Source organism: Ceratotherium simum, unplaced genomic scaffold (assembly GCF_057802395.1).
Source record: "Ceratotherium simum simum isolate JZ-2026a unplaced genomic scaffold, ASM5780239v1 HiC_scaffold_44, whole genome shotgun sequence".
Classification (NCBI taxonomy): Eukaryota; Metazoa; Chordata; class Mammalia; order Perissodactyla; family Rhinocerotidae; genus Ceratotherium; species Ceratotherium simum.
Genome location: NW_028261260.1, coordinates 1,603,190 through 1,616,087, shown reverse-complemented (window position 1 = coordinate 1,616,087; position 12,898 = coordinate 1,603,190). Strand labels below are relative to the sequence as shown.

The window sequence follows — 12,898 nt, the reverse complement described above, 5'->3', positions numbered from 1 at the left end:
CACCGCATCCATCACGGTCAACTGCTCCACCACCAGCTTAGGAGGGAAGGCCGTAGGTTGGGCTTCTTCTTATGCTTCTTAGCCACAGGTGGAGATGGACTTCCCACTAGAAATGATGGTCCAGGTGACTCCAGCTCAGCAGCTCCCACTCCTGCTGCAGCCGATGTCGGCCCTTGCTCCAGCTCCAACACTGCTGATGGAGGGGACACTGGCTCCAGCGCTAGAGAGGGTGGTGTCAAGGAAGCTGGAGCCAGCTCTACCTCCACCACTGCCCACTGCTCTGATTCTGCTGCTGGCTGGAGCTCTGCAGCTGGAGCTGGAGCGGGATAAAGGGAAAGGTTCACTCACATAGCTGACTCTCCATGTGTCCTTCTAAATACAGGAAAGATCCCACTTCCTTTCCAGGAATAGCCAGCCTGCAGTCCCCCTTACCCTCTGGCTCTGCCTCATTGGCCTCCAGAAGCTCACACCAGTCAAAGGAAAGAGGGTCACAGCAGCTCAGCTCTGAACCAGGCAAGGTTACCTGCATGTACATCCCCTTTAGCTTGAAAAAGAGACAGCCCCTGACTGGTCCTGCCCTAGTTCTGGTCCAACCCCATCATCTCAAGGTCCTGAGTGTGGAGGCCCTCTGCTCCTGTTCTCATCTTAGAGCAGCACTGGATGGTGTGGGTGGCCTCATGCACCTGCCCCTTGTCTAGTGAGTTGGTGGACTTGAAACCATTGGGCAGCTACTCGATGACCTCCTGAGTGGAGTTCTGCAAAGACTGCCTGGGAGCTGGGCCAGAGGGAATCAGGTGCTGCCTGCACACTGCCACTGTGGTCAACCCCCAAGAGAAAGTCTGCTCCTCAGTTCAGGCACAGAGGGCATCCTGGCAAAGAACTCTGGTCAGGAAGGGAAGGAGATGAAACCTCTAGGGCTCAATAACATACGAGTTGAGCAGCTCACCTTCTCATGCTGCCAGCCATGACCTGGGTACGAACGTCACAGACCCACAGGCTTCCGACACCTAACAACCAGCTCCTGCCCAGGAATGGCCTGCCCCACATACCCTGCCTTCCTCACACCACACAGACACACAAACACACAAACACACGATGAGGGGCTTGGATTTTGGGGTTGATCAGGTGGGATCACCGTTGTGTCCTGGTCTGCACTAACCTTTCCTGGGCTGCCCATGTTACCCTTCACTGCCTCCTGTCAGACACCCAGAGGTGTCAGGGATGAGGGCTGAGCCAATGTAGGCAACAATCAAAAAGATTCTATTTCTGGGCTTTTTTGAGCCCAGATCCTGCAAAAGTTGAGATACAACAACAAAACATTTTTGCCTCTTGACTGTCTCCCGTCAAGTGAGCTGGATGGGGGACTGTGGGTGCCTGGTTACCAGAGTTCAAAGATCTGTTGAGGCCTAGGACCAAGGAGATGGGGTCATTTTTCAAGATTCCTATACCTGGACCCCTTACCTCAATCAGATTTCTCCAGAGCTGCCCCCTGAGCCCGGGCTGCTCACCCTCCTCTCTCATGTCACTTCCTGAACTGTACACAAGGAGCCTACACAGCGCTAGCCCCAGCTCCCTAGAAACCTAACTCAGGTCCTTGCTTTGAGGAGACAGAGATGAATGCAGACTTCCTTTAACTTACCAGTTCTTCATCCTGGGATAGTCCCTGTGCCTCTCAGGTCCTCCCCAGTCTCCAAACCTACACCAGGGGGATCAGGCTAGAATCTACTTCCTAGGGACCTCAGCTGGTGTATATGAGATAATATCTATTATCCCTGTGGGCTGGTGTCACATGTACCTAAGGCACAAAATTAGAGATGGAAGAATAACAAGAAGGGGTGACAGGTAGCACAGAACACCACTCAAAACAGGCCTGTGTTCTAGCAATGTGATATTGGAACAGTCACTTCCAACTTGGCCTCATTTTCAGGTCAGCATCATGAGGGGGTTGAAACTAATGGAAATTTAGATACTGCCATCCTGCGGCATTAAACCATTCAATTGTTTCCTGTTTTATGGAGAATGAGACCCAAGTGCCTCATCTTGGCCTATGAGGTGGGCAGCCTCCACAGTGGTACCCAGTAAGCCCCACCCATGGTATAGCCATCCCCGTGGAACCACTAAGTAGTTAGTAACTGGCTTCTGAACATAATAACAGCCAAAGTGATGGGATGTCTTGTCTAAATTTTAACAACACAAGTCTCTCACGTCCTCTTACTCCGTCTTTCATGTTCCATCTCTCTCTCTCTGTCGAATCCCTGTAGCTGAGGAATCAAATACCAGTGTTTTGGGACTGCCCAATGTGGAGGCCTATAGAGGAGAGAAGCACGGGAGTGCCCAGGCCAACAGACAGAAAGAAACTTAGACTCTCAGTCCAAACTGAACCCTGAAGGCTGAGAGTGACCTTTGGGGCTAGTCCTCCCCCAGTTGAGCCTCAGTTGAGGCCACAGCACCAACCTGTTCAACTCACTGAGGCAGAGGCACCAAGCTGAAATGTGCCTGATTGCTGATCCACACAAATTGTGAGATAGTCAACATTTGTAGTTTTGAAATGCAAGGTTAGGGGCAATGAAGTCAGAGAGGGAAAGGTAACTGACACAGCCTACCAGGCCCTGGCCCTACCTTCCACCCCAGCTCCTGTTCTCTCCTCCCAGCCTCCCTCCAGCTGCACTGGCCACATTTCTAACCTCCTATGGCCAAACTCACTTCTACCTGTGAGACTCAGGACCAGTGGTGTCATCCCCATGACACACTGCTCCCAGACCCCTGAAGGGCTGGCTCCCTCTTGTCATTCTGGTCCCAGAAAACGTCACCCCAGTGAGGCCTTTCAGACCCTCCTACCCAGTGATGCCCAGCCCTCCCTCACGGCCCCCTGCTGTGTTTCTCTACAGCACTTGCTCTTTTCTTGCTCCTGTTTTTGCTTTTGTCCATTTCCCCTCTAGGCTGTGAGCTCCTGGCAGGCAGGGACCACTTGGTCATTTTCATCCTGCACTTTGGCCCACCAGGGCACCTGGCACAGGGTGAGTGCTCAGTGCACAGCTGCTGAATGAGTACATGGGAAGATCTTGCACCCCGCCCCCTGCTTCTGACCAACTGTGATTGTGGAGATGAACACTAGAAATAGGAGGTACAAGTTGTTTCTGAGGCAGAGGGACAGCCAGAAAGACCTCTGCTTGACTCTTCTCTGCTCCAGGAGGTCAAGAAAAGTTCAGTGGACACCGTGTAAATTCCAGGTTTACAGGAGAAGGAAAGGACTTGATGTATATGTATATTATGTAATGGTTACCAAAATAAGTTTAGTTAACATCAATCACCAAGCAAACATAAAAGATTTTTTCCTGGTGATGAGAAGTTTTAGGATCTACTTTCTTAGCAACTTTCAAATGTACCACACAGCAATGTTAACTTGCGTAGTGCTGTATATCAAGTATATCTCAATTAAAATAAAAATCTAACTTGCCACCACTGACACAAGAGGCTGCCCGCCCCCTGGTGGCCAGCACTAGCACTGCAGCCCTCACCAAAACTCCACCAAACAGAAAGGAACCATTCTTCAGATGTCCTCAAGGCAGAGGCTCTCTCAGGGTCCCAGAGGTAAAGGAGCAGGACCTGTCAGCTTCCGAGAGAGTGGAGTAGAATCTTGAGAGCCTACAGCACCCCATCTTGCTGTCTCCCACCAGGTGTCTTCTTCATTCCTGAGGCATCCCAGCCTCAACCAGGACAATGACTCCCCCTGCCTCCAGATGAGGACCCCGAGGATCCAACAAGAACTGGTTTCTTCTCCCTCATCTCTAGACTTGGGGTCCAGTGCTCTGGCATCTTCTTTCCTTATTCCCAGTTCTCATCCACCCATGCCCCATGTCTCCTCAGTTCTAAATGAGTCTCAAGTGGGTGGAAAGCATCTTCTCAACTTGTTCAGAGCACAGTAGGTCATCAACAGAGAACCTAGTCCAACAGACACATTGCGAGTGCATGGAACACTTGAGTCACCTGCTGGATGCACTCCATTTATACAGGAGGACCCTCACTGGAGGTATCCTCTCCTGTTTCCCAATGCCCACTACACAAGGGAGGATGGACTCATCACAGTTCTGGGTGCCCACAGAGGTGGACTGCAGGATCCCAGTCCTGTGCTCGCCAGGCTGGAGCCAAGGATGGGTCTGGAACAGACAGATGAGCGAGAAACCTAGGAACCTTAAGGATTCCTCTGCCCATCTCTGGAAGGGCATGTATCTAAGCAGAAGAGCGAATGCCATGGTCCCCTGGGAGAGCTGCCTCCAATCTCTCTCTCCCTCCTGCCTCTTGTCCACTTCCTCTGGGTCAGCTCTTTCTTGACTGCACTTCCATGGCCCCCACATGAGGAATTCAGTGTGAGTGGGGGTGCCTATGCACATGCTATGATAGGGGAGAGGAAAATGACCTCATATGGAGAGGGTGGGCAGCAATCCTCTAAGATCTTAATGCTCTCTCATTGCCAAAGGGAACATGAGGAAGGGCGGAGCCTTGGCCAAGGAAGCTGGGGCTCTGTCTAGTCTTTGGGACCGGACTACCTCCGTGGTCTGGGCCAGTACCTGCCTCTTTCTGGGCCAGTTTCCCAACTGTACAGTGAGGGGTAAGATGTGCAACAGCATAAGCATGTGCTTGGCCAGGACAAGTCATCAGGCCCCATAGATACATTAAGTATGTTTTAAATGTATTGAAGACATTAATATTGCTGTGCAATCATCATCACCACGATCCATCTTTAGAAGTCTTTTCATCCTACAAAACTGAAACTCTATACCCATTCATAGAATAACCCCATTCCTCTTCCTCTCCCAGCCCCTGGCAAACACCATTCTACTTTCTGTCTCTCTGAATCTAAGCGATTTCAGGAACCTCATAGAAGGGAAATCACACAAGTTTGTATTTTTGTGACTGGCTTATTTCATTTTGAAGTAATATCCTGAAGGTTCATCCACGGTGTGCCATATCTTAGACTTTCCTTCCTTTGTTAAGGATTGAATAATATACCATTTATGTATATACCACATTTTGCATCTCCATACATCCTTGGACAGATAACTCTAGCGAGACCCCAAAACCAAACCCAAAATAAAAATGGGGCCCCAACCAGACTTTATCAACTGGGCCCTGGAGACTACTTTCTTTAAGCCACGTTCATATATTTACTAAGGATCTAGTCTTGGGCCATGAGTTGTTTTTCAGAAACTCCGTTTTTTCCTCCTTGAGCAAGTTTCAACTGGTTTGAACCAGTATAGATTAGGTAACTAACAGAGACGGCATTGCAAGACTTAAATGCGTCACTGCTGTTTGAGTCAAGTGACTGGAGGATGACGTAGGGGACCAAGAACTCAGCTGCCAATGCCATGTTGAAGGACCACTTTGCCTTTGAGCGTGGGATGTGTGACAGAGACATGAAAATCTACTTCACGCCAAAATGCGTACAGAAGGACTGCCCCCAACCTCCAGCTTTTACCCACTCCTTTGCCCTTAAAAGCCTGCTTTCAACTGCCCATTAGGAGAAGGATTTAACCCCTTTGGCTCCTGTCTCCCTGCTGGCCAACTACACGTCGTAATAAGCTTTTTCCCTTCTACAAGCGCGTATCTCATGGTTGAAAGCTTAAGAAGTGCATTGGGCAACTGACCCTTCCTCGGTTACATGATACTTGGGTGGCTTCTATGTTTTACCTATTATGAATACTTGTGCTATGAACATGGGTGTTGAAATATGTTTTGAAGAAATATGCTTTCAACTCTTTGAAGAGCATATATATACTAGAATTGAAATTGCTAGATTCTCATACAAATTTATATTTTTAATTTTTTAGTTTACTATCTGATTTCTACAGCAACTACATATATTTTATCTTTAGACAGTTTTCAAGGGTTCCAACTTCACTACATCTTAAACCTATACAGTTCTTCTATTCTTTTTCTTCTTCTTTAGTTTTTTTTTTTTTTGGATGCCAACTTTTTTTGCTTTTTTTTATCGATGAATGTGAAGTGGTGTCTACCTGTATTTCTGATTTACAGATACCTAATGATTACTGATGATGAGTTATCTTTTTCATATGCTTCTTGGTCAGTTGCAGATCTTTCTTTGAGGAAACGATACACTCATGTAACTTTGTTCCAATTTGATTTGGGTTGTTTGATTTTTATTGTTGAGTTTGGGAATTCTCTGTCTATTCTGGATGTTCAAGCCCATGTCAGACACATGGTTTGTCAGCATTAGTCGCCCATCATGTGAGTTACATTCTTTTCACTATTGATAATGTCTTTTGAAATACCAAACACCTGTCATCAACATGAAGTCCAGCATGTTGTGCATTTTAACATTTTATTACTGCTCCTTGAGAGATATATCAGCCGAAATCATTACAAAATCCTATCTTGTAAAAGTTTTGTCTTATGTTTTCTTCTAAGAGTATTATAGTTTTAGCTCTTACATTTAGATCTTTAGTCTAGTAAAATTAAGCTTTGTATATAGTGTTAGGTAAGGGTCCAAGTTGGTTCACTTTCATATAGATATCCACCTTTCCAGCTTTACAATGCTTGATGAAAGGAGGCTTTTCCCATCTGAATAATCTTGGCAGGCCCTATGTCAAACATCATTTGATCACATGGGTGAGGATTTATTTCTGGGCTCTCAATTCTGTTTCCCCATTGGTCAATATGTCTGTCTTTCATGCTATGACAATGCAGTTTTGATACTGTAGACCCATTTGCACCTGCCTCAAGTTTTTCAATCAGGAAGAATCAGTCCTCCAACTTAGTACCTTCTTTCAAGATTATTTTTGGTATCTGGGCTTACTTGAGATTCCATAAGAATTTTGGGATGGGTTTTTTTCTATTTCAGCACAAAACGCCCGGATTTTGGTAAGGACTGCACTGGATTTGCTGATCTCTTTGGAATAATGTTGACATCGCCACAATAGGAGTCTTCCAATCCATGGTGATGGGATGTCTTTCATTTTGTAGTGCCGGTGGTTGTTCAGGTTGAGGGGCGGCACTCTAGAGTGCAGTCACAGAAACCCACAATTCCTCCTCACTGTGCCTTCACCATTTCCTTAGAACTCATCAACCATCAACAGAAGAGAAAATGCATGTAAAATGCATGTGGGAAATTTGCAAGGACTGGGTGTGCAGTCGGTGCAGGCCCAGGATCGAACTCTTGGCCCCCACTTTAGCGAGCATACCCCTAACCGCTTAAGCCACTGGGCAGGTAACCAGTGAATGGGTGCAAATTACTGGTTTTAAACACATGACTTCTGTTGGTCCTTGATTTCCCCAGTTACACCCCAGCTGTCCTTTCACTGACCATTGTTGGTCACCCACCCACTGCACCTGCCTCCAATCCTTCCCTTCAACACCGTGAACAGCTTTCTCACACACAGTTCCTCCCGACACTATCATGGCATCTCCCCACCACACGTCCCCTATATCTTCCATACAGCCATCAAGATGCTACCACAAACACCATCACCATTTATGTCCAGTGGGCTGGAGAGGGCTGCCCATGCACTGGGAATCAGGAGTCACAGGTGGTCTGTCACTTGGCCTCCAATCACAAAATGCAGGAAACTCCAGATTAAGGGCTTACAACCTTAGACAGTCACTAGTAGCCAACTCCATCGAACAACAACATCTTTGCCCCAGGCTTCCTTCAAAATTATCCTCACTTTCTGCCCCAACTGCTCCTTTAGGGGTCATTTTGGGGCAGCCTTTGAGGCCACTGTCTTGGTGATTTTGTGCCCAGGCCCAGACAGCTCTTGGCCCACAAACACTTTAACCATAACCTCTGAAATCATATAGCACAGGTAACCAGTGAATGGTGCAAATTACTGGTTTTACCTCAAGACACCTAAGGAATATTTCACACCAGGAGCATCCACTTTGGGTTACACTGTGGGCTGATATCACAAGGCTCTCATCCAGTGAGCTTCTCTTCCCCAACCCCTGAACAGCTTCTCCAGGCTATATTGTGCAATGCATTATTGTCTCTCAGCCTGCTTCTCTCAGGTCGCAGGTCACTTGAGTTTTGCCCTGACTAGCTACCACCAACCCATAGAAACAATGTCAGTCCTATAGCACTGGGTGTTCAGTTCTACTAGGATTGACTGACTGGACTGGCACAGGTGTGGTGGCCCTACCCACACAAAAATCAGGAAACTGAGGCAACTAAGAGGTATCAACAACCAACTTACAACATGGACAACAACTCCATAAGAACATATCCTAGCCCTTGAACAACAGTCTCATGAGTCTCTCGCCTAAATGGTTTTATGTGGAAAATGGCCTGCCCTAGCCTGTCTATCCCAGCCAAGGAAGGAGGGGTTGGTGCCTTCCCTAGAACCACTTGCTGAGTGTATATCAACACAGAAGTTCAAACCTACCTCCACCAAATGGCCCAAGAGGTTAAAAATATTGCATAATATTACCCAGATCTTGAATAGATACCAAAGGCCCCGAGATCACTGACCTATTTTCATGGCTGGTCTCTCCAAGTTGTGGACAATGGAAATGGACTGGATTTTAGATTGTTGCTTGTATAATCATAGGATTTGTTACTATAGCCCTCGCCGGATGTTTACTCTCTGGCTACAACCTGCCATACTCCTAATAACTCCATTAATTACACTTATTAAATATACTAACCAACTTAAAATTAACCAATACCCTGATTAACTTAAAAAATTCAAAAATTTTATGTGGAAAATCTGCTTAACGTAGAATACACCCGTTTAAGCATTTCAAAGTATACATTTGTGTGGCTTTTAGCACAATGATTATGTCGTGTGGCTATCACCACTATCTAATTCCAGAACATTTTCAACACCCCCCAAACAAACCCATACTCATTCACAATCTATTTTCTGCTAAACCCAAGCCCATGGAAACAACTCATCTGTTTTCTCCCCTATGGATTTCCTATTCTGACATTTCATTCAAATGGCATCATGTTATCTATTGCCTTTGTGGATGGCTTAGTGAGCACACATGTTTCAAGGTTCACCCATGGCCTAGTATGTAGCAGTACTTAATTCCTTTTATGGCTTATAATATCCTATATTATAGAATAAACATTTGGTTTATACAGTCATAACTGGACCGTAATTTAGGTTTGTTCCACTTTTGGACATTTATGTTGCTATTACTTTGATATCTACCATGGGCACGATTGCTCTTTTGGACATATCTACCATGAGCCTCTCCAGGTCGTGGTGTTCTCAGTTTAGGATTTTAGCAATGCCAAGCTATTTTCTTAGTAGCTGCATCATTTTACTTTCCCACCAATGTGCTGTCTGTGGGTTTTCCTTTCTCCACATCTTTTTAACACTTGTTCTTTTCCATTATATTGAATATAGCCTTCATTTTGAGCATGAAACTAAGTATCACATTATTGCTTTAATTTTACATTTTCCTAATAATTGGCAATGATACTGAGCAACTATCTTGTTGTGCTTATTTGGCCATCTATGTATTTCTAGAGACATGTCTATTCCAGTTGGTTACCCCATTTCATTGACTTGCATCTTTTATAATTGAGTTCTAAAGAGATCTTTATATATTCTCAAAAATAAGAGCCTTCTCACTTATATAAGTTGCAAATAGTAGGAGACATCAAAGACCACTTTTAACAATAGATAGAATATCCAGACAGAAAACAGGGAAATAGCAGACATAAAACATTAAATACTAAATGGAGCTATCAGACACACACAGAACATTTTACTGGTTAGCAACACGAAAATGCACACTTTCTTCTCATGTGGGCACACAGACTATTTTCCAGAACAGATCACATGTTAGAGTCACAAAACAAGTCTTAACAAGATTAAGAAGACTGAAATAATACCAGGTAACTTTTCTAAACACAGTGGCATGAAACCAGAAGTCAATAACAGAAGGAAAACTGGAACATTCGCATAACACGTGGAAGTTCAACAAAAACTCTTCAACTTAAAAGTAGATCGGGGGCTGACAGGTGCTGTAGCGGTTAAGTGTGTGTGCTTCGCTGCTGGTGGCCCGGGTTTAGGATCCTGGTCACACCTTTGATGCATGCTTGTCAGGCCATGTTGTATTGGCATCTCACATAAAGTGGAGGAGAAGATGGGCAAGGATGATAGCTCTGGGCGGTCTTCCTCAGCAAAAGAGGAGGATTGCCATGGATGTTAGCTGAGGGGCTGATCTTCCTCACACAAAAAAAGGTAGATCAAAGAAAGAAATCAAAAGGAAATTGAAAATAGCTCAAAACATGCAAAAGAAACAATAGGGGCCGGTCCGGTGGGCGCCAGAGTGGTTAAGTGTGTGTGCTCCACTGTGGCGGCCCGTGGTTAAGCCGGCTCAGATCCCGGGTGTGCACCGAGCCTTGCAACAGCAGAAAGCTATGCTGTGGCGGCGTCCCATATAAAGTGGGAGGAAGATGGGCCACAGGATGTTAGCCCAAGGCCAGTCTTCCTCAGACAAAAAAAAAAAAAAAAAAAAATAAAATAAAATAAAATAAAGAGGATTGGCAGATGTAGACACAGGGCCAATCTTCCTCAGCAAAAAAAAAAAAAAAAAAAAAAAAAGAAAAAAAAAAAAAAACAAAAAACACACCAAAACTTTTAGGAGGAAGAGAAAGTAGTAGTAAGAGGACAGTTTATAGTGATAAATTTGGCTACATTATAAGAGAAGAAAAGATGTCAAAACAAGCCTGACTTTACAACACACAGCATTAAAAAAAAAAAAATAGAAACCCAAAGTTAGCAGAAGGAGCCGGAAGTCACCAAGAAATGAGTGGAAAAAAATTGAAAAGACAGTATGGAAGATCAATAAAAGTAAAAGCAAGGAGTTTTGGAAAAAAATAAAAATTGAGAAACCCTTAGATAAAATATCTAGGAGAAACAAAGATAAGATGACTCAAGCTAAATCAGAAATGAAAAAGGAGGCATTACAACAGATGCTTCAGAAAGAAAAAGATCAGAAGAGACTATTCTGAACTAGTGTACACTCATAAATTGGGTAACCTAGACAAAATAGATAAATTCCTAGAAACAACCTACAAAAGCTGAATCATGAAGAAATAGAAATCTTGAACAGATCAGTAACAAATAAGCAGAGCTCAATCAGTAATCAAATACCTCCCCAACGAGAAGGGACTTCTCCACTCTGCCCTGACCTTAGCCAGCTACTGCCCCAATGCCAGGCTGACTGCCGTGGACCTAGCTGGCTCCCTGTAAGTTTCTGCAAATTCAGGCCCCTGGCTCACCCTACAACATGCCAGCTCTGGTGGCCTCAAAGCAGCATCCTTGACACCAGGCTCCCCACCAGGCTCCTGGGGAACCCAGGGCCCCATCTCAGCCTAGGGGCTGCCATCCTTAAACAACAGCCCAAGGTGGCTCTTGTGACCACTGAAGCTGGTGTCCTTGGCACCAGGCTCCTGGTGGGCTCTGGTGAATCCAGACCCTGAACTCACACCCAAGTTCCTGTGTGCTCCAGGCAGCCACAGGCAACACTCCAGCCACAGACAGCTTTTTGTACCAGGGCACCCAGTAGGCTCCCACCCCCAAGACCCCCAGTCACTCCAGCACTTGCTGGCTCCAGCAACCCCAGGTAAGATTCCCATGGCACCAGCCTCCCCAAGAGCTGCTGGGGAACTCAGGCCCATGGCTCACCACACCACCTGCCAGTTCCAGGAGCCATGAACGGCTCTCATGGAACCAGGCCCCAGGCAGTCTCCCACAAAACCAGGCCCCCAGTTTACCCAGATTGCTTGCTGACTCAGGCAGCCCCAGGCAGCTCCCAGCGGCACCAGGCACTGGCAGGATCCCATGAACCCAGGCTTCCATCTTGACCTGAGTGCCTGCTGGCTTCTGCAGCCTCAGGCAGCTCCTGTGACCCCAGGATCCCAGCAGGCTCCCAGGAATCCAGACTTCTGGCCTACCACAGCACAAGCTGTCTCTCGCTTGCCAGGCTCCTGGCAGTCTCCCGTCAGACCAGCGCTCTCAGCTCATCCCAGCACTGGAGAACTCTCATGGCCCTGGATGACTCCTGTGGCTGCAGGCTCTCAATGAGGACCTGCCAAACCAGGCTCCAGTGGGGCTACTCTCATGAACTCAGGGTCCCAGATGTGCCCAGGGCCCGAACACAATACCATAGACCCAAGCTTTCCACTCACCCCAGTACCAGGCTGCCCGGGACTCCAGCAGCAAGCCTGCCCCTGGACACTACCAGATGGCCTACCCAGGAGCCCCTAGATGGGATGACTGTGAAGGCTTTGGTTTGCTAAATCAGTCTGTAAAGGGTGGAAGAGGGTGCCTACTTCCTCAAATTTGCAGACATAATGGGAGAACCACCAAGGATCATGAATAATCAAAAACCCATCACACCCCCAAAGAAAAAGAATACAACTCCAATGACTGACCAAGCAATGGAGATATAGGAACTATGTGACAAAGACTTCAGAACAACCCTCTTCGAGAAATTCATAAAACTCTAAGGAAACATAGACAGACTACTAAATGAAATAAGGAAACAGTGCATGAACAAATGAGAAGTTCACTATAGAAACAGAAATCATTAAGGAAAAACAAACAGAAATCCTAGAGTTGAAGAACACAATGTCTGAACTGAAGAATTCAATAGAGAGCTTCTAAATCAGATTCAACTATAACAAGAAATAATTAGTGAACTAGGAGATGTGTCATTTGTAATCCTCCAGTCAAAGAAGCAAAAAGAAAAATGGGAATGGATAGGAATGGGGAAAGGCAGTGTGAATTATGGGATACCATGAAAAGAAATAGATAAGCATTATTAAAGTACCAGAGGAGAAGACAGGGATAAAGGAAAAGAGTGTTTACTTAAAAAAAATAGCAGCTGACACCTTCCCAAATCTGGAGAGATTTACATCAAG

The 12,898-nt window shown here is 45.9% G+C and overlaps 1 protein-coding gene across 2 annotated transcripts in view; it reads right to left on the bottom strand.

Moving 5' to 3' along the window:
• The window catches only part of LOC101390292 (ral-GDS-related protein-like), a 256,999-nt gene that overhangs the window by 12,627 nt on the left and 231,474 nt on the right, over positions 1–12,898 (bottom strand). For both annotated transcript variants that reach the window (XM_087428276.1, XM_087428275.1), the window contains one exon: positions 4–316. The gene's annotated coding sequence lies outside the window, so the exon portion shown is untranslated. The remainder of the gene's footprint in view (positions 1–3; positions 317–12,898) is intronic.